Genomic DNA, 26206 nt, shown 5'->3' on the forward strand with positions numbered 1-26206 from the left:
GGAGAACCAGAATGAATTGAGCTCACGGGCTGTAAAGCAGTATCCCATCCTGGGACAACCCCAGGCATACTATTCAGTAGTGGCCATATGGTGTAGCTTGACATGGTCAATTGAAATACAATGATTATCTTTGGATCCTGGCAGAGTAGGTAAAATCACAGTTCAGGTATACTGAAGACCAAGTACTGGAACTGGAGCCCGGGAGTTTGGGAGCGAATTCAGCACCTTTTCACGAACCAGATCACCAACTTTGAGGTAGCCAGCCTGGAAAAGGTATCAGAACTGCTGCTTCTTCTGGCAAAGTTGATGGCAAATGAGATTTTGCCAGTGTATTACATCACTTTTTTTGATGACAGCACAGTGGTTACATATGTAAAGATTTGCAGCCAAAATGTCTAAACCTTCAAGGTCCAGAACAAACCTCTTGATACAAAAAAATGTTTTGTACAGGGTCTACCCACCTAGACATCTTCTTGGGAGGTTATTGAGAGCACATTGAACCCCATAAAGGTGAGTTAACCAGCCACAGCCCATACGTAATACCCCTACTGTCAAAAATTGCTTTAAGTCTGCTCCAAAATAGAATTTCCCTTGGGCCGATATAGAGATAAGAAATGCACCTGTACCCCATGGACTCATTGAATCATAGTTAGCCTTAGAGGAAAAAAACAGACTTTGTCAGAATGGAAAGTGCCACAGCCATAAGTCCTGATAAAGACATGCAAATCTTTTAGAACAGTCTGAACGTCAGTAGACCACTGTGCCAAAACCAGAGGAACCTGGTGCAAGAATCCAATGCAACCAAAATATATTTGAAAGCAGTGTCAGTCGTTAGAGGACCGCAATGTAAATGCAACCAAAATGATGATTAGAAATAAACAGATGAGTTTGTGATGGATGCGACACAGGGGAACTTCTAATTTGTTGACAAATATCATAACAAATGACATATTTGCGAGTTTGCTGGTGTAACCCACTCCACCAATAGCGTTATTGTAAAAGAGAAATAGCAGTCGCAATACCATTGTGAGCACAAGCCATGCCTTCATGAGCGACCACTATAAGAGAATGTCTGCGGTCAGGACTGAGAATCAAGCGATCACCAACTGTAGGAATAGTACCAAAAGGAACTTTGTCAGTAGTTAACTGATAAGTATAGCAAGAAGGGAACCTTGTGGAAATGGAGTGCCCTTCCTAGCAATTGCCTATTTTAGTCTTAGAACGACTAACAACAGTTACCCTAACTGTGGCTACTGCAGATTTGGCTGCCTCATCAGCCAGTGAATTACCAACAGTGTTCGCTCCAGCATGTTGATGTCCTCAAGTATGGACAACAGGTTTAAGGGGCAAGCGTACTTTAAGGGCCGCCACCCGAACCTAAAGCATTTTAAGCTTGATTGGGCTACCTTTAGAAAAAATGTATTGTTTCCCACAAACCGAACTGTCATTAAAAGACTGTAAGCAGTAAAAAAGAATCACACAAAACAGAGGGTGGGTAATATAGGATAAGCACATTCAAGAGTTAAGAGAAGTGCACTTAACTCAGGCAACTATGCCGTGCAGTCTCCAAGTGACTGAATGTGCACCATAGTAGATGTAAAAATTCAATCTTTCATTCTACCTATGACAATAGTGCAAGCTGCTCAATAAGCCTGCTTAGAACTAATGGCAGTTTGAGCATAACCATTGGTGTAAAAGAGACATCTGTACTCATCCAGAAGAAGAAGAGAAGTAGTTCAAGGGTAAACACGTTCATGCGGAAAAAAAATTGTGCTTGCATAAAAGGGTCAAATACAAAACTGACATTAGCTGAAATCAATAATATAGCACATTGAATCCAACCAGGATGTAGAGCTTCTGAATTAGGGATGATAGCTTTTGTTACAGTCTCCAGGGCACGGGAGAAACAACAACAATGCATTTACCTTGCACCAAAGGGCATTCTTTCATAGAATATTTTCAAAAGAAGAGAAGCTCGTTTCCGCAGGAGAATACAAATGTGATTTATAAATGATTTGGATTGTGCCACCCTTATTAAAACTCACATAAGGGAAAATGATTGCACCGGGCAGAATCCAGATGACCAAATTTTAGTATTTAATCTAGTCTGCTCGTACTGTATTGCAAGTAAGTCTGACTGCAAAGCCCAACGCAGCATAGTGGTGTGGTCCGGAAGCCAAGAGGAAGCAGAAAAGGGTGGCTGTATCAAAGCATTAACAGGTGTGATACACTGAGCATAGTCTGGAATGTAAGTCCTGCAAAAGTTCAAAAAACCTAGCAGGGACTGCAATTTTTTGAAGGTAGAAGGAGGTTGCAATTGAGCACACTACTCCAATAAAAAGGGGGGCTAAACCCCTTCCCTTAATGTTCAATTCATAACCAAGAAAGAGATCAGCCAGAAACGCAATATGTGATTTTGCAAAATTTAATTTGTGGCCTAGAGCTGCAAACTGTGTAATGATGCAATCAACTTGCGCACGATGTGGATTAAACTTACCGTACGTCAGGTATATTTCATCGACATAAGAAAAGGCATCAGGCTCAATTTCATTTAAAAAGGGACACAGTACATGCCACAAAAACACTGGGGCTATTCCTATACCCCATAGGCAATTGTGCATAGCGCCTGTGAGGGTGTACCGACAGACTATCAAGTTGTTTATTTTGAACCTTAACAACATTGAATTTAAAATTTCGGGTTACAAAAATATCGACAGCAAGTATATCGTTGTACAGAATATCAACAGTAGGGTAAGAAATATATATTTTTTTAATATCGAAGAAAGTAATATCGTTTGTAAAAATAACATTGCTAATAATATCGATATTTATATAAGTGTTCTATATTTTAGTATCTGTGTTAAAATTATGTGATGTTATTTATTGGTATAAGTGTAGTTTTTTTAATGTAAGTGTTACATTTGTAGCAGTAATGACTTTTATGAAAATTAATTTTTGCATATTTTAGACTTGTAGCGGGTTGTGAGTTGATAGGGGAATATGGTGGGAAGTAATGTATTCATAATAAAGTCATTATTAATTTTTATTTAATATTATTCATAATTGATTAATTATTAATTGGTTCATAATTAATAATAAATAATGAACAGATACTTATAATAATTGTGTTATTGTTTTAGGAGTGGGTTGTGGGTTTATAGGGGAATAGTGTGGGAAGTAATTTAATTATAATAAAGTAATTATTAATATTTTTTATTAGTATTTATAATTACTTATTATTAATTGATTGGTTATTCATTGTAATAATAATTTAATTGATAAGTATGTTAATTTTAACCCTCTGCTATCCAACACTTTCCCTACTGTTGCAGTCCCTGGAGTGGGAATAGTGATGTTTACCCCTCTGCAATCCAATACTTTCCCTACTGTTGCACTCACTTAATTGGAAATAGTAATATTTAGCCTTAAGCTATGCAACACTTTCCCTACTGCTGCACTCTCTGGAGTGGGAATTACAATTTTTACCCCTACGGTATCAAACGCTTTCCCTACTCTTGCCCTCACTAGGGTGGGAATAGTAATTTGTACCTCTCCACTATCCAACACATTCCCTACTGTTGCACTCACTGGATTGGGAATAGTAATTTTTACACCTCCGCTATCCAACACTTTCCCTAGTGTTGCACTCTCTGGAGTAGGTATAGTACATTTTACTCTTATGCTATCCAACTCTTCCCCTACTTTTCTACTCTCAGGAGTGGGAATAGGGATTTGTACATCTCTGCTATCCAATACTTTCCCTACTGTTGCACTCACTGGAGTGGGAATAGTAATTTTTCCCCTACTCTATCCAACACTTTTGCTACTGTTGCACTCTCTGGAGTGGGAATAGTAATTTTTACCCCTACTCTATCCAACACTTTCCCTACTGTTGCACTCACTGAAGTGGGAATAGTATTTTTTACCCCTTCTCTATCCAACACTTTCCCTACTGTTGCACTCACTGGAGTGGGAATAGTAATTTCTACCCCTATGCTATCCAAAACCTTTCCTACTGTTGCTCTCTCTGGAGTAGGACATTTTTACCTCTACGCTATCCAACACTTTTATATCCTCCGATATTCAATATTTTCTCTACAGTTTTAGTTAATATAGTGTAAAATTTATTAAAAAATACTACATTTTTCAAAATATTTTAATTTGTTGTACCGGTTTTTTGTTTTTAATTTATAATATTGTTGTATATGTATATATGTGTTTATACTTTTTAATGTTTTTAACACAATGAATTATAAATATTATTAAGTAAGTATGTAGATTATATTTTGTACATATATTTGTTTAATTTATTTTTAGATTATATGTATTACTTATATTTGTAAATATGTTCTAATATGTTTAGCAATTATTATAAATTATATTTATTATTTACTTTATTCTACATTATTTTTAAACGTTAAAAAATCCCGATATTTTTACCAACAACATTTCTTTTGATATTTTTGTAATTACCATTATGTAGATAGGAATTCGATATGCTGGACATCAATATTTTTACGTCAATATTTTTGTACCTCAATATTCTAACTGTTGATATTCTGTCAGTGATGCGCCTCTGAGGGCCGAGGGCATTGAATGCAGACAAGTCCAGGCTCCCAGGAGTCAGGTTGTGACTAATATCCGAAGTCATTTTATATCTTTTACGTACAATATTATTGCTCAATGCTGTACTATACCTATGCCTATCATCTAAAATGATGTGATATGAACCATCAGGTTTCAAAACCGGACAGAGAGGGTTATTCATCACACGGTTCAATTATAACCTGATACTCCAATTGAGTCGGAATCTCTTTAATGGATACCTATGCATCACGTTTAATTTGATATTGAGGCTGTGGCAGAGGAACTAATCAAACAGGCACAACATGCGAGGGAGGCTGGGACTAAGGAAAGAGCCCACTCAGAAGCATAAGCTTGCTTGGTCTCATCAAGTACTCATTGCAAAAAGGAACGCATAATTACACCTATGCCTCAAGAACAAGGAAGAAAGAATGGGGGAGGCCAATCGACCTCCACCAGTAAAATGTCATAAGAAGATGCCAAGTTGTCCCCCAAAAAAGCATTAACGGTGTGCTACATGTCTACCTGATTAAGTCTATCAGGCGTTGCTACACTGGTGTCTGCAGTTTCAACAGTCACAAAGTTATCAGTTGTTTTGACTCCAGAAATGGGTGGAGTGTCTGACGCACAATCGTAAATTCAGCTGCGCTGTCCAGGAGGGTCCCCACCCAACTCATGTGCAGGAGGAGGGTTCTGACCGTTTGGGGCATATTTTAATATCAATGCCTCAAATTTTTTCTTCTGGAATGGGGCTCTATCTGGAGGTGGTTACTTTCTCTTGACTTTCATGTCAGAAGAGCGCTGCGGGTTCTGCTGGGGTTGTGCCAAATTGCCTTGTCTGCGATCTTACCATCTACTTCGGTCGTGCTGTTGATCAGACAATTCCTGAAATGAACGAGGAGAATGAGTTTCAGGAACCTGCAACCTCTCAGGAGCTTTAATCTTAGAGCGATCAAAAATGTCATATCTATTTTCCGAAGCGTCTGGTGATGCTAAATTCATGTGACCAAGGCATCTATTGCTTCTAAAAAGAGGGGGCCCTTGGCCCCCCGCCCACATGGCAGCGCGGTGATCCCCTCTTCCCATGCCTGCCGGTGGTGTGGGGGCGTGATCTCCCGGTGCCCAATGGTACGCGGGAGGTGTGCGCCACACCACTGGTCGGCCGGCGCCCGACCCCTGATCCGGAGGCATGGTTCAGTCTTCCGGGTCAGAGGGGCGGGCGTCGAGGGGTGATGGGAGGGGGCGGCCCGCCCTCTCCCCGCGTCCCTGGGAATAAAGAAGGTGGGAGCGCTCAGTTGGCCCTTCTTGTCGCATGACGCTCCCCCACACTGGTCGTGCCCCGCGCTCGGGGCCTCCTAATTTTCTGTTTTCTTTTTCAGATCAAGGATTGCTGACTGGAGTGTGTGGTAGTTCGATGTTGGAAACAGACAGACGAGAGTTGACCGTAAAAGATCAAGGACGGTGGATCTGTAGAGTGCCAGACACGCAGGCGTCGACAGTAAGAGAAAGCGGGGGCCTGCATTTCATCGCTTCGTGTGGCCGCCGGGTGGGTCTACGTTAGAGTTTGGCCACCCCTAACATTCGGAGTAGCCAGTGTTGCGGTCACTGTCGCATGGTGCTCATAGCCCCCTGCACATCCTCCGTCTTGTGAAGGTACAGGGCGCACTGGTTGCGAATCTGATCTGTGAGTGAATTGCTCAATAGTAAGAATGCCAGGAGCTACAGCTAAGGGGTCAAAGATGGAGTTGATGTTTCAGGCCATGATGCGTAAGATGAATGCCATGGACAGAAGATTGAGTTCGGTTGATGGCCTAGAGGCCCGTTTGATGAAAAGAATGGATGATATCGAAGGCCCGCACGGTAGGCTCAAGCAGCAGAATGACGCGCCTTTACCGGAGGGGAATTCCGATTCCTCGCCGAAGAAGGGTTAGGCTACACGGCCAAGGCGCAATGCTTTCGCTCCTACACCGGTGGCGGTGCCCGCTACCCTGGAGCCGGTATTCCCGGCCCCCTTGGCACCCGCTCCCACATTGCCAGCAGGAAACAATCCTGTCGGGCCGGCGCCATCTGCCCCAGATGGCACACTCCCATCGCCCCCAGTGCCGGCGCCCTTGGCATCGCCTGTACCGGTGGTGCCGGCAGCAATACCAGATTGTGACACTCAGATCCCTCCTGAGTTAACGGCCCAGATAGCGGCGATACTTCCTTGGCTACAGAAAGGGGGTCAAATGCCCTCAACGTTAGATCATGCCACGGAGGCGGCAAAAATGGTGGAGAAGATTAGGGTGGGAACAGTTACAGGTGCGGTTCCGGCCTCTGTTTCTCCCTCTTCTGCAGGTTTGGATGCCGCTCGACCGAACGGAAGAGATGCAGGACCAGCCCCGGCGCACGGTAATGGTAAGGAGGTGGCCCTGCCTCTCTTAGTAGATGGGACGATTCCGTCTTGGAGCGAGGATTAAGGGCAACATGTTTCTCGAGCGGTGAAAGAGATGATTTGGGCGGGAAAGTACATATATATTTTCTCTTTGTTGTTAGACAATAGGGAAATGGAAAATGCCAAACTGCAAAAAGAGTGGATGCACCCTAGCGAATGGAGAGTACAGTGTGCGAAGTTTAGGGTGGAGGAAACACTGAGCAATTGGATCAGGGCCTTTTCCATCCTTACAGCTATCACTGTTGAACGCCCTCCAAACGTGCAAGCGGCAATGGCGTGCTATCAGAGCAGGGTTGTGGGTTGGAACGAGCAATATGCCGGGGATGCATGGAAAAATATGACGTGTATTTCAGAAAGTCGAAAGAGTTTGATTTATCATTGTCATGGGACAAGGTGGACTCACTGTCGTAGCATAAGCAGTTCGGAGGGGGCACGGCCCCCACCCAGCCCGGGACCATAGCCAACGTGTTCCCCGCAAAGACCCAGCAGCCCTTTCGGGCAGCACCAGGGAATGAGTTCACAGGGAAAGGTAGGGGGGGGCGACGGGGGAAAGAAAAGGTGTGTGTTGGGATTTCAACAAACGTTCCTGTACTAGACCCGCCGGCACTTGTCGATTCAGACATGCATGTGCAATCTGTGGTCACACCTCTCACCCCGAGACGACATGCAGAAAAAATTGGTAAACAGAATCAGAGAGGGGGAAAGAAATCTGAATAGCGCAGAGAGTCCGGTTAGCCCCTCCCCGGTTAACTTCCTGGCAATGATTCCATGGTTGAACAGATACCCAGACCACGGCGCAGCTGCGTTATTACAGGAAGGTTTCTCCCAAGGTTTCCAGATCCCGGCCGGGGGACACATTGGCAGTGCGCACTGTAGGAACCAGTTTTCCGTACAACGGAATCCTGCGGTAGTTATGGCTAAGATTCGAAAAGAACTGTCCCTGGGCACGATATCGGGGCCATTCCAGGAAGTCCCAGTGCCGAACTTTGTCTGTTCACCATTAGGTGTAGTCCCCAAGAAAGAGAAGGGCGAGTTTAGATTGATCCACGACTTGTCGGCACCAAGAGGGGTGTCCGTGAATGAAGCGATAGACGAAGCAATTTGCAGTGTGAAATATGCCTCCTTTGATCAAGCAGTTGAGGTATTGCGGGGATTGGGGCGGGGCACTCTCATGGCCAAATCTGATATTGAATCCTCCTTTCGTTTGTTGCCGGTGCATCCTTTGGATCACCACCTACTTGGTTTCGCTTTTGAAGGAAAGTTCTATATGGACAAATGTATGCCGATGGGTTGTTCGATCTCTTGTGCGTACTTCGAGACTTTCAGTTCCTTTCTTGAATGGGTCATGAGACGGGTCATGAGACAGGCCACGGGCCACAAGTAGGTTATGCATTATTTGGATGACTTCCTGTTCTTGGGAGCGGCGGGGACTTCGGAGTGTGCATGGACATTGCAGGAATTTTGCGTGCTCATGCGGGCTTTCCTGGTTCCGCTAGCACCTGGGAAAACGGTTGGCCCAACCACTTGTTTGGAGTTCTTGGGTATCGAGATTGATTCTCTGGAGGGGTGCTTTAGATTACCCGCAAGCAAAGTATCGAAGTTCAGGGCAGCATTGCGCCAGTGCCTTCAGAAGGAGAAAGTTACATTGCAGCAGCTACAGGAGACGGTGGGCCAATTGAATTTGCATTGCGAGTTATCCCAATGGCACGCCCCTTCTCTCGGTCGATTGTCCAAGCCATGAAAGGTTTGAGAGAGAAACATCACCGCACTAGACTGTCAGCAGAGGTTCAACAGGATATGTGGATATGGGTAGCATTCCTGGAGGATTTCAATGGCAGAGTGGTGTGGCCGGCCCCCCCACGTCATCGGCAGAGTTGGGTTTATGGACCGACGCTGCTGGTAGCGTGGGCTTTGGTGCCATCCTGGGCACAAAGTGGGTCGCCCGAAATGGCCCGAGGAATGGGGATCGTGGGGATTAACCACCAACATCGGTTTCCTGGAATTGTTCCCGATATGGGTGGCATTGATGGTCTGGCCGGCGCACCTTAGCAATCGGTCAGTGGTGTTCTGGTCGGACAACATGAGCGTGGTAGAATGCATTAACCAGCAAGCGGCGCGGTGCCCATTCATACTGCGCTTAGTAAAGGAGATTGTGCTACTATGTTTGAAAATGAACGTGACCTTCAGGGCCAAACATGTGCCAGGTGTTCTCAATAATGCAGCTGATGCCCTTTCTCGCTTCAAAATGCAGGTGTTCAGGGAACAGCTCCCTGCAGCGGACCCATCGCCAGCACCTTTTTCCGGTTGCTCTCTGGCGGATTGGTGCCCCAGACCACCGTACCTCGTGGCATCTAGCTTAGCCCCATAGACCAGATCAGCATACGAAGGGGCTTTCTTGTCTTACTGTACTTTCCTTGGGCAGGGTTGGGAGAATAACTGGGCACGTGACGACAGTTTGTTGCATACCTAGAGCTGATGCACAGGGAAGGGCGCTCGGTGGCAGCCGCAAACAGACACAGGGCTGCTGTTTCATTCTTTGCTCAGGCCAGGGGCGTGAGGGACCCTACAAACACGTTTGTAGTGCACAAAGCGTTGAGGGGCTGGCGTCGCATTCAGGGACACTCAACAGATTCGAGAAAGCCCATTGGGCTGGTAAGGCTTACAACCCTTTTGTTAGTTCTTCCTGATGTCTGTAGTTCCCCTTAGGAGGTGCTGCTTTTCAAGGCAGCGTTCACGCTAGCGTTCTATGGGGCCCTGAGATTAGGCGAGCTAGTAGCCGCGTCAAAAGTGGACAAAGAGGGTGGCCTACAATTGGCCTGTTGGGGATCCATGCTGACACCATGTGTGTAACGATCCAAAGATCGAAGAACGACCAGGAGGGAAAGGGGAAACGATAGTGCTTCATCGGGCTCGGACCAACCCTTGTTGCCCAGTCTCGCATGTGAAGGCTTTTAGGACACAGCGGGACAGGACGCCCGGAGGGGCACTATTGTGTCACATGGATGGTACTCCTTTAACGAGGTATCAGTTTAGGAAGGTCCTGGACTAAACTATTGCAAAGGCAGGCTCGGATCCCGCGGAATTTGGCTCCCATTGATTTAGAATCGGGGCAGCAACTGAAGCAGTGGTAAGGGGACTCCCAGCCAAAAAGGTTAAAAGAATTGGGAGGTGGTCCTCTGAGTGTTACAAACGCTATGCACGTGTTGACATGTTGTGACATAGCTGGATGACTCACACTTGTATCTCTTGGTTTTGCAGTTTCTCGAACCTGTCACGCGGGAGAGGAACTTGCTGAATGTCGGCAGAAGACAGCACCATCGCAACAAAAGCAACAGGATGATCGTCGGACATTGCTGACTTGGGTTGTGGGCCACTCTTATGTTAGGCGTGCAAAAAATGTATTTCTTGCAGGCGACAGGATTAGAAGGGCGAGAGAGGAGGGGTTCTCCATCTCATTCTTCGGGAGGGGAGGCCTGGGTATTCGGCAGTTCAGGGATTACTTTCTGGAATTATTGTCGCAGCAACCCGCCCCACCGTCAGTGGTGAGACTTCACCTGGGGGAGAACTACTTGACCAAACTGGGGAGACGCATCCTGATAGATGAGATCATATCCACTGCGGGGTGAGTTGCTAGGACTTGTGCGGGTTGCACTGTAGTTTGGTCACAACTTATTCCTTGTTGGCAGTGGCGAGGGGGGGACTTGGTCAAGGCGTTGAATCACTCGGTAAAGCGGATCAACACAAAGTTGGACACATTTTTTCAAGCCCCCCGGTTGCAGACGATTCCTCATGGGTGTATTTTGGGGGAGCATTTCTACCTGCGGGACGGGGTACACTTGACTGAGGCTGGGAATGTCCTGTGGTCGAATAACATTTTAGCATGGCTAGAGGGATATGCGAAGAGGACATGACCTTTCTGAGGAGTTGGAAGGGGGAGGCCAGATCGTAGGGTAACAATGCTGGCCTGTGGCGGTGAGGTCATGACCGGTGAGCAGCTATTTTTAAGGTCTTGGGGGGCGGCATCATCCTTTGGAGGTGTCTGCCCAGGGGGAGGAGGGGTCACTGGCCCCTCCTAGAACTTCAGGGGCAGCTGGTAACGCAAGTTAGGGCCCTCCTTCACTGGTTAAATGAAGTTCACGGGGAGGACCGAGTAATTAACGGGCTCGGCTGCATAGGTGGACCGAGTAAGTAACGGGCTCGGCTGCATGGGTGGACCGAGTAATTAACGGGCTCGGCTGCAAGGGTGGACCGAGTAATTAACAAGCTCGGCTGCAGGGGTGGACCAGTGTAATTAACGGGCCCAGCTGCGCATGAGCACCTGCGTAAGGGCGCAGCTTGTAAGACCTGACACCGGTTAGCGACCTTGCCATATCGCCATCAATGTTAGTATGCAAAATTTTCAGATGAGGATGTTGGATTCGGTTAGGAAACAAGCTGTATTAGAATCTTGTTAAGGCTAGCCGATCACAATTGTCGATATAAATGTATCTAAATGTTTCTGAATAATTTTGCATAAAAAATTGTATATTTTGTTTAACATTTTTATTATTTTGTATCTTAATAAATACGGCCGGGGGGGTTTGCGACCCCCCGCCTTCCAAAGACAAATCAATTTCCGTTTTGTTGTGTTCCGGGTTATTGTGGGCATACAGGGAGGGGGGCGGTAGCCGTCGCTGACCATGTTATTTTTGTCCCAAGTCTTCTTAGGAAAGACTGAACGTCCCTACTTTGCAGGAAAGGGCTACACCCTAAATCTGAGGAGAAGGTCTAATCCCCAAATTATTGTGTCCCAAAGAAGTATAAACGTCAGCAATAATAATCAGCAACTTATATTTACGATCAAGGTCAGGCACTGCTAAAAGGCATTGACAAATCATCAAAGCCGCCGCTTCAACTTTAACATTAGAAAGAATAATTCCGAAGATAACAGGAAAAATACTCAATAACTTTATCCCCAGATTTAGGGCAGGACCTGCCCCATGTTCATCCTGTACCTGTTTAAGAATGCTGAGAAGAACGCTCATCGAGGGGGTGCCATAACAAAGTGTATACCCTGAGGCAAACACCAACGCCAAGGTGTTGCAGTTGGGCAGCGGAGGAACCATAATACTAGGCAATCACATAGTAAGGTGTAACCAGGGCCCTCCGCTGCGCCCCGATGCCGGGCGCGAACTGACCATTTGTGACCCCCCCTCTTATCTCCACAGCCCCCGCAATCCGCGATATGGACCGGACTGGAGAAATACAGCTGCAATGAAGAGGAGGAGTGTGGGCCCTTTAACTGGACCGAAGGTCCGATGGAGGAGGAGGAGCCCAAGACTCAGATAAAAGGGCGGGGACGATTACAACCAGGGGTGTTACTTCACCAGAGGAGCGGTCAGTGAGGAGCGGAGCGGAGTGGCGGGAAGCAGCGAGGAGGAGTGGAGAAGCGGAGGACGGTGGGTCAGCTAAGAGGAGTGGAGCAGCGGAGTACGTTAGATCAGCGATGACTGCTTGGCGGACCGGTGAACCAGGAACCGAGAGAAGACCCGATCGCCGGGGAATCAGCTGGTACCAAAGAGCAGTCGGGAGGAAGAGACGGGAGTGGAGCAGACGGAAAGGAAAAGCCCGGAGGCCAACACCACGAGCCGCCCAGCCGTACACCAGGAGGGGTACGGCTAGTAGAGGTGCGTAATCGCTTCCTGGGGTGGTGGAGAAAGAGAGGCAGACGCCTTACCTAGATAGCGATAGTCTCCATTAAGAACCTCGGATACCTACACGACACCCCCCCCTTGTAATCCCGTCTAACGTGTTCTTGCACTGGGTGATTTCCTCACGTCCCTTACCCTGTGTGTTGCTAAATATTCAGCTTGTGTACTGATACCCGCCTCTCTTCTGTTTCCCTTTCGGTGGCGGCGAGGGTGGACCGAACAGAGCCTTCGGAGCCCAGCAGAAGGAGGAGCCCCGCCCGGAGAAGGGAGGAGGGAGTACTCCGGAAAGCCCGACAGGAACGCAGTAGATCTCCACGAAGAGGAGCGGTGAGAAAGACATGTACTAATACCTTGCTGGAGAAAATAAAACCTGGCATAACCAAGACATGTCTCCTGCCAATTCTTAGTCCCGCGGTAACAGTGGTGGAGAATGCAGGCATAGACTCTGTCTGTACAACAAAGATGGAGGAAGTGGTGCAGGCGCTGGTTCAAGGGCAGGAAAGACTTGAAAGGTTGGCCGAACAACAACTACGTGCAGCAGAAGCGGACAGGGAACTGATAAAGGCAGCCGTAGTAGCCCGTGCTCTCGATCCCCCCCTACCGGCTGGACCGGTCGCTGCAAGCAGTATACCCCATAACATAGGGAGAGTATCCTTGCATAAGTACCAACCCGGTGAGGACCCGGATGCCTTCTTGCTTAATTTCGAGAGGGCTGCCAGAGCCTGTGGCTGGCCCGGCGCGAAATGGCCATTCTTTCTGGCGCCGTTGTTAGTGGGGGAAGCTCAAGCAGCCTACCCGGTGGCTAACCCCAGAGGGGATACCCCGTACACAGACATTAAACAAATCATACTGGATCATCTTGGCCTAGACAGAGAGGCATATCGGCTCTGCTTTAGGAGAGAGAGAGGCGTACCTGGGGAGACGCCAAAAACGCTATTTGTCCGCTTGAAGATGGCCGCAGATAAATGGCTCAGCCCCAACGACAGTACTAAAGATGAGATCATGGACCGCATTTATCTTGAACAGTTCCTGGAGGCATTGCTGTTCGCCACCCAAAGGTGGCTAAAACAGCACCATGATCTGACCACTAGCCAGGCAGTAGAGATGGCAAATACCTTCTCTAGAGTACAACAGAGACCACCATTGATGGGTGAATCTGAAAAACAGAAAACCACCTTTAAAAACGAGAAGAGACCCATGAAGATCCCGGAACCGCTGAGACCCCGGTCTTGGAGAAATGAGCCACTACCGCATAGTGGGCCTCAGTGTTTTGAGTGCGGTACCTGGGGCCACATTGCCCCCATAGGAAACCGTCAGAGGAACCCATGGAGGTGGGGTATTTACCCCGTACGGTGCTATATTCGGCAGAAATGGGACACGCATATTGCGTAAGTATGGAGATAAACGGTAACCCCGTACAAGCCCTACTTGATTCAGGCTGCCGCCAATCGGTAGTATTGGCCCACCACGTGCGTCCCCAACAGGTCATACCCAAAGAACGAGTGTACATTAGGTGTGTCCACGGGAATGTGAGACCATACCCCGTGGCAATGATACCCTTGATTCGCCAGGAGGGCACCCCCTCCCGAGTAAGAGTCGGAGTGTTGTCCTCTCTTCCTGAAGACCTGATTATCGGGACAGACAATCCTGCTTTTTTGGCTATGTTCAAACGGAGCATAGGAACCGACAAAAGGATGGGGAAGACTTCCGGGACCAAGTCGTCTGTGCCGGCAATAGTATCACCAGAACCTTGGGAATTAGACCGGAGTTTTCAGTTCGCTCAGGCCAATAATGCGACGCTGTTCAACGCCTGGGAGACCGCTCACCAAAACCAAGGACTAGTACCCGTAAGGTATCCCTGCCTGTTTATCAAAAATGAATTGTTATATAGACAGGGGAAAGAAGACGACCCGGAACAGTTACTTGTCCCGGTACCGTTTAGAGAGGAAGTACTGTTTTATTCCCACTCGCACTTGGTGGCTGGCCATATCGGGGCAGAAAAAACGACCCAGAACCTACTGAAATGCTTCTATTGGCCAGGGATATATAAAGATGCGATGACCTATTGTCAGGAATCTGACGTTTGCCAAAAGAGGAACATGACCAGACCCCCAGCTGTACCATTACAACCCCTCCCCCTCATAGGGGTACCATTCGAAAGGGTGGGGATGGACCTTATTGGCCCTCTACCAAAAAACAGAAAAGGTCACCAATACGTGCTAGTGGTTGTTGACTACACCACTAGATTTCCAGAAGCCTTCCCCCTTACCTCTACAACCACTAAGAACGTAGCTGACAAAATGCTGGAATTGTTTTCCCGAGTGGGGTTCCCAAAGGAAATATTGACGGACCAAACACCCTTCGTATCGCGTCTCATGGGAGAGGTCTGTAAATTACTACACATACATCAAATCCGCACCGGGGTGTACCACCCACAAACAGATGGACTAGTTGAGCGGTACAATCGCACCCTGAAGACCACCTTGAGAAAAATGTTAGAGGTAAACAGCACGGAGTGGGATCAGGTCCTCCCCCTTGCATTATACGTCATCAGAGGACAGAAACAAAGCAGCATGAGATTCTCTTCTTTCGAGCTGCTGTATGGTCGTCAACCCCGTACGTTGTTAGACATGACCAAAGAGGCCTGGGAGAAGGAAACCCCGGAAGAGACGGCGAAAACCTTGGAATACGCCCGCAACCTCTGTTCCAAACTGGGCAAGTTAAGAGACTTGGCTTTTGCCAACCTAGAGAAAATCCAGATAAAACAGAAGAGTATATACGACAAAGGAAAAAAATGGCGAAGGCTAGAGAAGGGTGACTGGGCATTGGTTTTGTTGCCCTCCTCGACCCAGAAATTTAAAGCTGAATGGAGCGGGCCATACAAAGTGGTGGAAAAGATTGGGAATACCAGCTACAGGTTACAGATGAACGCACGAAAAGCCCAGGTGTACCATATAAACATGTTGAAAAAATGGCTTGGTAAACCCCCAGCTGAGATACACTTAGCTGAACATAATAAAACAAACCCGTCCAGCACCCTAGCCCAACTCGTGATCAACGAAGACCTGAGGAAAACAGAGAAACAGGAGTTGATGGACACCCTACAAACACATGCTCATGTGTTTTCCGACATACCCGGTAAAACCAACATGGCAGAACATCACATCGCAACCACACCAGGAAGAATTGTTAAAATCCGCCCACATAGGATACCGGAAGCCAGAAGGAAGGGTATACGTAGGCTTTCCTGTTTTCAGTTTCTATTTGTGGTAAATTCTGGTGGGGTTTTTTCAGTGTTTTCAATATCTTAAAAAACTGTTGTTATCAGTGGTTACACATTTTCACGCCACTAAAAACAACAGAAAAAGTGTTTTTCCGGTGTTTATGGAATGTTTTGCTTTTATTATTGCTTGCTTTCTGCACTGAAAGAACATGGTATATAGACAGTGTACTTATAGTGTGTATGAGGTCCAAATAGACTTTTTGCAAATTAAGCTAATTGTAGTACACCATACAATACTTCTTCAGTGAGTCTTTGGGTCATGTGTGCTCCCTCTTTCCTTCCCATGTAAACTTCTGTGAAAAGGCCCTCTCAGCATTCTTAGCTCATTGGGCTGGGAACCATCAGCTAAGGGACACAGTTGGGATGACTCTTTGATGCCCCATAAAGCACGAAATGATAAATAGTTGTGTTTTAGTTCCTGTGCATTAGAAACCAGTGCACCAGAATGGACTAATAAGTCAATAACAGCCCGCATTAACTCTTAAGATTGTAAAGATGCTTTCAGCATACCATCTAACAAGTGGCAAGGATCTACTACAGGGACTCACTTCAGCTCGGGTATCAATTTTGACAGGTCATCACACAACTTTTTTATATACGTAGCTGAATCACTGCAAATACAAACAATATCACTCCAATCTTTGTTGAACTTGGAAAGAACCTTTTTTGCAGAGCATTACAAGTGACACTGCGTTCCATGTTTTCCAAAAGTCTGGTGTCATGTTTTCCCCACTATCCCAGATGCTTGGTGATATATATATACTTGTCTCTATACCTTACAGCGCTGGGACGCTCTCGGGCAGCCATGCGCTTTATAAATCAAATTTCATTTCATTCATTACATTGAATGTTTAAAGCCTGAGGTGTTGGCAATTCACCTACTATCAATACTGACCCACTAGAAACTATGGTCTGATGTATTAAGGGTTTTTACCCCTTCTCTGTGGGTAAATGTGAGGACACATATTAGGAAAGACTTTTATGAAACCAGCCATTTTACCTATCGGTGAAAGAATCAAAAGCAGCCAAAATATCAAATATGAGTTTGATATTTCCTGATTCTCTATAGTTTATAAAATAATTAAACTAGAGCTAAAACATGAAACTAAACCATGCATCTTTAGACCAAAGGCCACAAAACTGAAAAAGTAAAAGGAAGAAGAAACAATATTTTTGTGGCATCCCTAAATAACAAAACTCAAGCAGAATAATGTTAGCCAGTCTTTCTTACAGCTACTTGTATACCAAAGTTACATTGTCTTGACCCCTTCAGGAAGAAAAAAAAGACTTTCACTCTCTTTTTGCTTTCTTTGAATGGCATTTAGTTTGTGGTTGTCCAGGTGTTTTTTCAGTGTTTATTTGTTTTCACCGGTGAGGGCTATTTTTCTTTCAGTGGGGTTTTATCGGTTATTATAGGTTTAAACCTAAAACCCCACAGCCTAGGTATACGACAAGAAGTGGAGGACATGCTTAAACTTGGAGTGATTCGCCCTTCACACAGCGACTGGTCGAGTCCGATAGTTCTGATCCCTAAACCGAATGGGACGAGACGATTTTGTATGGATTTTCGTGCGCTAAATGAAATATCCACGTTCGATGCCTACCCCATCCCGAGAATTGACTAACTGATAGAGAAATTGGGAGAAGCCAAATATATCAGCACAATAGACCTCACCAAGGGATATTGGCAGGTCCCGCTGAGAGAGGAGGACCACTACAAAACTGCGTTCTCAACGGAAGATGGACACTACGAGTTCACGGTGCTCCCGTTTCAGCCTTTACATCCGCCTACCTGGACGACATCGTCGTGTTTAGTCCGGATTGGGAAACTCATCTGGTACACCTACAACGGGTGTTAGAGACCCTTGACAAGGCGGGATTGAGAATAAACACGAAGAAGTCCAGGATAGCGTTTCAAAAAGTGAAATATCTGGGCTACGTTCTTGGTCACGGCCTTATCGAGCCCCAAATGGAAAAAGTGAGGGCCATATCTGAGACTCCATTTCCCAAATCAAAAAAAGAACTGCGTGCTTTTTTGGGCCTCATTGGCTACTATAGACGTTTTATACCCCAATTCGCTCAGTTGGCCGCCCCCCTCACTGATGCACTACAAACGAAGATAAAACAAACGGTCCTGTCCTCACCCACCCCGGTCATGTTGGATGCTTTTTCCTCTCTGAAACGGATGATTACATCTACACCAATCCTCACCTCGCCGGACTTCTCACGTCCCTTTTCACTGCATACCGATGCCTCTGATTATGGCATAGGTGCGGTACTGTCACAGGAGGGCAGTGATGGGATGGACCATCCGATATTGTTCATTAGCAGGAAATTTTTTCCTAGGGAACTCAAATATCCAACAGTGGAGAAAGAGTGTCTGGCTATCAGGTGGGCTGTGGATAAACTGACGTATTACTTGGAGGGCCGCCCATTTACATTCTTTACTGACCATGCGCCCCTACTCTGGATGGCTCACAACAAGTCCAGCAATGCAAGAGTCATGCGATGGTTTCTGGTGCTGCAGCCATATGCTTTCCGGGTGTGCCACAAAAGAGGGGTTGACAACAAGGGGGCCGATTACCTGTCCAGGAATCCACTTCCCGAATGGAAGTGTTCAGGGGGGGAGGTGTGTAACCAGGGCCCTCCGCTGCGCCCCGATGCCGGGCGCGAACTGACCATTTGTGACCACCCCCTCTTATCTCCACAGCCCCCGCAATCCGCGATATGGACCGGACTGGAGAAATACAGCTGCGATGAAGAGGAGGAGTGTGGGCCCTTTAACTGGACCGAAGGTCCGATGGAGGAGGAGGAGCCCAAGACTCAGATAAAAGGGCGGGGACGATTACAACCAGGGGTGTTACTTCACCAGAGGAGCGGTCAGTGAGGAGCGGAGCGGAGTGGCGGGAAGCAGCGAGGAGGAGTGGAGAAGCGGAGGACGGCAGGTCAGCGAAGAGGAGTGGAGCAGCGGAGTACGTTGGATCAGCGAAGACTGCTTGGCGGAGGGACCGGTGAACCAGGAACCGAGAGAAGACCGATCGCCGGGTAATCAGCCGGTACCGAAAAGCAGTCGGGAGGAAGAGACGGGAGTGGAGCAGACGGAAAGGAAAAACCCAGAGGCCAACACCACGAGCCACCCAGCCGTACACCAGGAGGGGTATGGCTAGTAGAGGTGCGTAATCGCTTCCTGGGGTGGTGGAGAAAGGGAGGCAGACGTCTTACCTAGATAGCGATAGTCTCCATTAAGAACCTCGGATACCTACACGACACACCCCCCCTTGTAATCCCGTCTAACGTGTACTTGCACTGGGTGATTTCCTCACGTCCCCTACCCTGTGTGTTACTAAATATTCAGCTTGTGTACTGATACCCGCCTCTCTTCTGTTTCCCTTTAGGTGGCGGCGAGGGTGGACAGAACGGAGCCTTCGGAGCCCAGCAGATGGAGGAGCCCCGTCCGGAGAAGGGAGGAGGGAGTACTCCGGAAAGCCCGACAGGAACGCAGTAGATCTCCACGCAAAGGAGCGGTGAGAAAGACATGTACTGATACCTTGCTGGAGAAAATAAAATCTGGCATAAACAAGACACGTCTCCTGCCAATTCTTAGTCCCGCGGTAACATAAGGATACTGTGCTTTTCAACAAGACCTCTAGAGGGAATCCTGCATCAAGCTGTTCAATTTTCTGAGCAATACAAAACAGCAAGTCTTCACGATTCAGAGGATGTTTGGCCACCACTGAATTAATCATAACAGGGCTAATCACAAGCCCTCCGCCATGTGCAGCTTGCACTAGAGGTACAGCCCAAGGTGGAGCCACTAGAAAAGCACGGGCAAAGAAATTAGATCAGGCATCTATAAAGAAGAACAACCTGACCATACCACAAACAAACTTTCACCAAATTAGTATTAAGATAGTTATGATGCAGAGTAAAGCCGACCAAAACAAGCCAAGTGGCCCCATCAATACTCAAGGGGCCCTTACAAACAAAGGAAATAGGATGGGGTAGGGCGCCATTAAACTAAATCTGGTGCTACGAGGCTGTAAGAGGAACGTCAACAACTGCATAAGGGTGATAAGCTGTTGAAACGGTGGCAAGGGTATAAGAGTGTAAAGAATTATCATTCACATCCACTGCGGGAAACATAACCCAGGTGTAGAAAACTTCAAAGCGATATGCAGGATCTGCTTTGAGTACAAAAACAACATGAGACCCCGCATTGGGACTCCATGCTGCAATGAGCCTGAATCAGAATCATCTGTGCCATTACTGAAAGACAATGGAAACAAGCGGTGGCACATCATGCAAATCCTACAGCAATAGGTGAGCCCTATCAACTGAGGAGGCAAAGCCCTCCCACCACGGACATCTCCAGGAAAACAGAGCAAAGGTATTGTGGACAAGCACAAGCGCTACTCAGGGGCCGCGTGGATAAGTACCAGACCAAACATTGGCGGCACCATGTAGCAGGGATTCTGCGGAGTCACAGAACTATGCTTAGGAAATGGAACCATAGTAGGCAGGGACTGAGTCATCCTTCCACCTGAGTACCCATAAGCCCAGGACAAACTAGCTAGAGTGTCTTATTAGCCCTCATCATTTACAGAGGAGAAAGACACCCCAGAATACACAGCACTCCTGACCCTCCCAGGAACCGAGGTTACAGGACGCACCCTTTCACTCTAACCCTCGTACTAGTCCTCAATGAGTTCTGACAGAGACACAAGGAAAGTTTAAAATGTTTATTTGAACTATCTTGCTCTATTTGCAGTATACATGCCACAACAAGTAGGAAAATGCAATTACGGCTAGCATAGCAAGTAGTCTGTAAATCATAAATGGAGGTTTCATTACATACAACAGTGTAACCTAAACTCCCTACCCTTCTACAGAAGCAGAAGGATTATTTATCAGAGGCTCTCTAGATATTAGCTGCAGAATCTGTACCTTAGTATGCACAGATGAATGTTCTACATCTCAGATACTGTCAAGATCTTTTCTCTGGAAAGGCCCTCTCCAAGTGTGTGTTACTTATCTGTGCATACATATATGACAAATGTATGTGCTCCCAAACAACAGCTGCATTTGCATGTTTTACCTACGTGCAAGGACATGACCAGAACATAATAACAAGGTGCTTTGTTTTTCGACCATGTGTACATGTGCAGAATAAATCCCAGGACAGGACAGAACCCAAATACATCAGCGCATTCTGTGTGAAAGTACAGTATGGCACAAATCAAAATATGTCTGCAGAGTAAAGTGCGCAAAGCGGAGGGCAGTTTGCAATGTGCTCATGCTAACTTAGGGAAAATGACAATGGGCCTGCGTGGAACATGTGACAAGTTGGTTAGCAAACGCTCCCTTTTCTTCAGCTTAGATAGCCCATAAATTACACTATATTTGAAGATTTGTTTGCCAATTTCTTAAAGGAGCTATAGTTCAGCCTACTATCCCAGAATTCATTGAGTTTGCAGGTATTACTTTATAAAAGACAGAATATTCTCTTGTAAAGAGCTGTTGTCTAGAAAAGAGCTATTCGAGTAATTCTACATGAAGCGAGCACAGGTATGTGTGTTCCTTGTGGCAGAGAGTACACTCTTAATCTTGTGGCAGAGAGTACCCTCTTAATCTCCATCAATCAGTCTTTGTAATACTTCGACAAATGTTTATATAAGGAAAGAAGGCTTTGTTTACTGCACTCACTGTATCTAATTCTAGGAAGCGTTTTCCATTGGGAATCCCTTTGTAACGGAAGATTCAGCCTTCTAAAAGCAGTGCCATGGGACTGAACTATGTGCCTGGGATCTTCTGCTTAGCGGAACGTGAAGTTTCCCACTGACAAAAGTACAGCCAGGATGGGAGGATAGCCCTAGGTAAAGAGAGATGCCTTTTGTGCAGCTCTACTTCAGGCTAAATTAACAATGATCAGAGAGAAAGGAGAGAGAGAGAGAAAGAGAGAGAAAGATTTGGCAGTGAGGCAGGGCGAGTAGCAACCAGGTAGAGAGGACAAGAGAGGAAAGAGGAAGGACCATGTACTCCTACTACAGGGCCGATTCCGAACTCGCTGGGAGAAGGGTCCGTTCGACTTGGATCCGGAGGGCTTTCTGACGGACTCGTGCTCCGGAGTTCTGAGCGCTCGTGTACAATGCGAACAAGTGCTGACGGACACAGGTCGCTTGGAGCCCCATTGAAGTCAAAGGGAGTCTATTGTATGATGCGCACGTAGGCTCCCATTGACGAAAAAGGTATGTTGCGCACAAAGGCGCCCCCTGTAGTGGGGACGCATCTGTGCCATCTGCACCATACATGCATGTGTGGGGGGACCCTTGGCTCTCCCCCTGTGATCGACTTGTATGACGATGGGTATTGGGGTGTCTAGCGCTGACCTCCAAAGTCAGCTCCCCGTAGCTTTTAAGTGGCAGAGGCTCCAACTCGATCCGGCTATCCGAATAGTGCATCGTAACGGCTCAACCGGAAATCGCCTCCATCGCAGGGCACAGATTGCTTACGGATTAGAGGTACAGAGCGGTTTGGATCCAGAAACGATTTGGTCGGCGATTTTGCGTTTCTCGCATCGTACTTGCTAGCTCGTACAGCTGAACGAGTCGGTCAGAAAACACTCATACAGCTCGTACTTTTTCCAGCGGGGTCGCGTTCGGAGCCCTTCCGAGTAAGATCAGAATTGGCCCCTAAGTTTTAAAAGTAAAAAGCTGAAGAAATATGCAAAAAGGAAAAATATTTTCCTGACATCAGGAGAAGGATGGAGTAAATCAATCAAAAAAACATGATGAACGCAAAATGCTCTAGAATTGGAAAACACAACACCATACAAGACAGCTACCCAATAATATGCAAGGGAACAGACCCTAAGTCCACTCTAAATATATTTTAAAATAATGATTGCAATGCTGTCTGGAATAGACAAAAAGTCAACCGCTGCAGAAACATGCAAGAAGGAAAAATATGTCCCTGAAAAGATGCCCATTCAAGCTGCTGACCTACACACACAAAGCTCTACACGACCAAGGACCCACCTACATTAACCACCCCCTGAACTTCCACCAACCACAAAGAAGAATACTCTCCACCTTTTTTTCAGTTGTCCATACACCCTGGATTTAGGAAAACAGAAGTGGAGGACGATCCCTCTCCTACCTTGCGGCAGATAAGGACTAGCCTCCCCACCCACCTCCAGACCATCACCTCACTTCCAAGAATTCTAAATGGCCCTCAAGACCCGGCTTTTCGAATAGGCCTCCGGGCCTGCAAGTGCCTGGATTACCTAGCTGGTGATACAGGCACGCTTTATAAATCCTGATTGATTGTTTGCTTGATTGATTGGCATCAGCAGGGGAAGGATAGATGTAGTGATCAGCTGGTCACTGTTCTAGCCTTTCTAGTTGTGTGATTATACCAGCAACTCCCCGACAGCTGGGTTATACTGTCAACCCCCACCCATCCCTCCAAGGTGACACATGACATGTGACTCTGACAATAAAAGTGGCAGGCGCACATGCCCTGTGCCAGTTCTATACACTATCAATCTGAGTCTGTACTGTCGTTCTCACTGAATGGGGGTCTAGGGCCCGACCCGTTACATTGTCGACCAGCAGATAGACCCACATGTGCAGCCTCCTTGATGTTGGGTAAAGGGGGAGAGTACTGCCCGAGTTGAGAGTATCCCTGCCAAGAGGCGTGAGGTGGGCAAAGCTAATGAAGCTGTGTGTAAATATTTCTGCACCAGCTGCTGAGGGTGAGCCTGTGGCGGCGCACCGAGCATGTCCCCAGAAACACAGAGGGGCAAACTGGCATCACCAAGCAGTACCAGCCAACTCGCTATGCATGAGGTGATCCCACAGGGTGACAGAGGGGCTATAGTGGTCACCCGACAAAGAAGGGATGGAGTTCTAGGTCTGGTGGAGTCACACCTGAGTGCAGGAGACTATCACAAACCCATCCCGCATCTGAAGTGCTAGCTGTGTAGGAGAAGCATAAGGTGGCACCCGACAGAGGAGAGACCCGCTGAGCGTGTAGTGCAGGAGGTAAAAGGAAGGCTGCAAGTTGGCGGTGCATCAACTCCGTAAGTGGGAGCCCACCAAGCAGCAGAAAAATTGACTGCAAAGAGAGAAAGGCAGGCAAAGAGCCTGCAAGTGAAAAGTGAAATTGGAGGCCCCACAAGTGCAGGTACCCCGCCCAATGGACCCACAGTGAGCTCCATCACCAGAAAAAGGAGGCAGTCACGGCCATTTGAGTACTGACAGTACCGGAGTCAAGACTGGGTAGGAATAAGGACACCTAATGATTGACAGAACACTGTGCGCTCACCTACCTGAGGGGTACCAAGTGGTGTGGGTGATAAAGTACTGTCAATCATAGAGGGTTTCCAGCTGCATGATTAACATATCGCAGTGTCAACAGTGCGGAATCAGAGCTGCATCTGTGGAGGACATCCAGAAAAGCTAGCTAATTTCTTGCACCGTCTACCTGCAGGTTTCAGTTGCAGGGTTGGAAGCAGGGTGTTCCAGAATGGTACGAGGCCCTCACAGGGTTGGAGAGAATGCCCCAGGAAAGGTCTCCTACAGTGGCAGTCCAGCTAGGCAGAGGCACGGTATCAGTGACACCCAGCGGTTGCGGAGGTACCGCTGCCTGCTGTGTAAAGAAAAAAAACACTTTGTACAACATGGACAGCCCAAAGGAGAAAGCAGAGTGTTAAAGATGGTGCCTCAGGGCCACCTGGTGGTGTCTAGTAGCACCACTTCCTGCAATGGAGATTGCAGTCCCTGCCTCCAGTGCCATATGTGTTGAATGGGTTAGATAATCTAATCCCAGTGAAAAGGGAAACCCAAAGCATGCGCTAGCTACAGTAGGGATCCATTGGTCATGGTCAGACAGCAGTAGAGGAAGATGAAGGTGCGAGACTTGGGATCCCCAAGAAAAGCTCTATGATCCCCAAGTGTGCCACAATGTCCCTGCCAGAGAAAAAATTTGCCAGGGCCCAAGAGGAGGGCCGTGGTGGATCCAAGTGGCCATAGGAGATCAATCCAGCAGTGGTGTGATAATAGCCCTGGGAAATGAGAAATGGCCTGCAGCATGAAAAGGGGTGCTGTTGCCCAGAACTGCAAAGGTGTGAGCACCAAGGGGGCATGAACTGGCAAGAAGACTAGGTAGTTCCGCCCCATGTGAGAAGAGACTGTGAATGAAACCATGAGATGCTCAGTGTCTAGCAAAGATAACTGCCAGGCGGTTTGAACAAGGAAGTTGTGTAAATTCCTGTAAATACAGTCACAGACTGGTGGGCCTGGAGAAAGTGGGAATTGTGTTGACCAGAGCTTGGAGGCCATAAACTAGAGAAAGCCTTCAGGAGAAGAAGATGGGCATTGTGCACCCCCTGCGGTCACATACCACTACTGCAACAGAAAGAACAGGATGCACAAGGCGCCAGAAGAACAAGCACCCTCAAGTGAAGTATGGATAGCGCGAAAAGTCTGAAGACCCCATCAGAGAACATGACAGTACAGGCTGAAGCCCAAGAGTGAGATTCCTGTAAGGAAGAGGGCCCATGTTGTTACAGGGTTTGATAGACCCTGCGAAGCCTGCCTGAGTGGAGGCTGAAGAGAGTGCCACATCAGCGTAGCCTCGAGGCTCAAAGAGTGCTTCCTCAAGAGAAGAGACCTGTGAGACGTCGGAGAAGATAACCTGTCAGAGGTCGAAGAAGATGACCTGTGAGAAGTTGGAGAGGAAGACCTGTGAGAGATTGGAGAGAAGATTTATGAGAAGTCGAAGGAAGAAGACTTCGGAGAGGTCATGAAATGAAGAAGGTCACAACAAGAAGTCTGGTCAGTGGATGAGGCGAAAATTCTGTCCTATGGGAAGGACATGGCAAAGGAGACCCATGTGAAGTGCACGTCACAAGGAGAGGCCTGATCAAAAGAAATAGAATAAGGCAAGATGGGACCAGACAATGTCATGAAGAGGAAGAAGATGAGGTGTAGATGTGGCATGATGCCACAAGTCTAAATCAAGAGGTAGAAGTAAAGAAGAAGAGCAGCGTTTGGAGTAGACACCTGGCACACCACAAACTGTGAGTGTTGTTGAAATCAAGTGCATCACCAAGAACAACTCAGGAGCTATTGGACATCTTAAGTTAAGCACTGCACCTATATAACACCCAGAGGTCAGTGAGGTAACTGTGGCACCATGAGGGGCTGGTTGTGT

Source organism: Lissotriton vulgaris, chromosome 2_1 (assembly GCF_964263255.1).
Source record: "Lissotriton vulgaris chromosome 2_1, aLisVul1.2, whole genome shotgun sequence".
NCBI lineage: Eukaryota > Metazoa > Chordata > Amphibia > Caudata > Salamandridae > Lissotriton > Lissotriton vulgaris.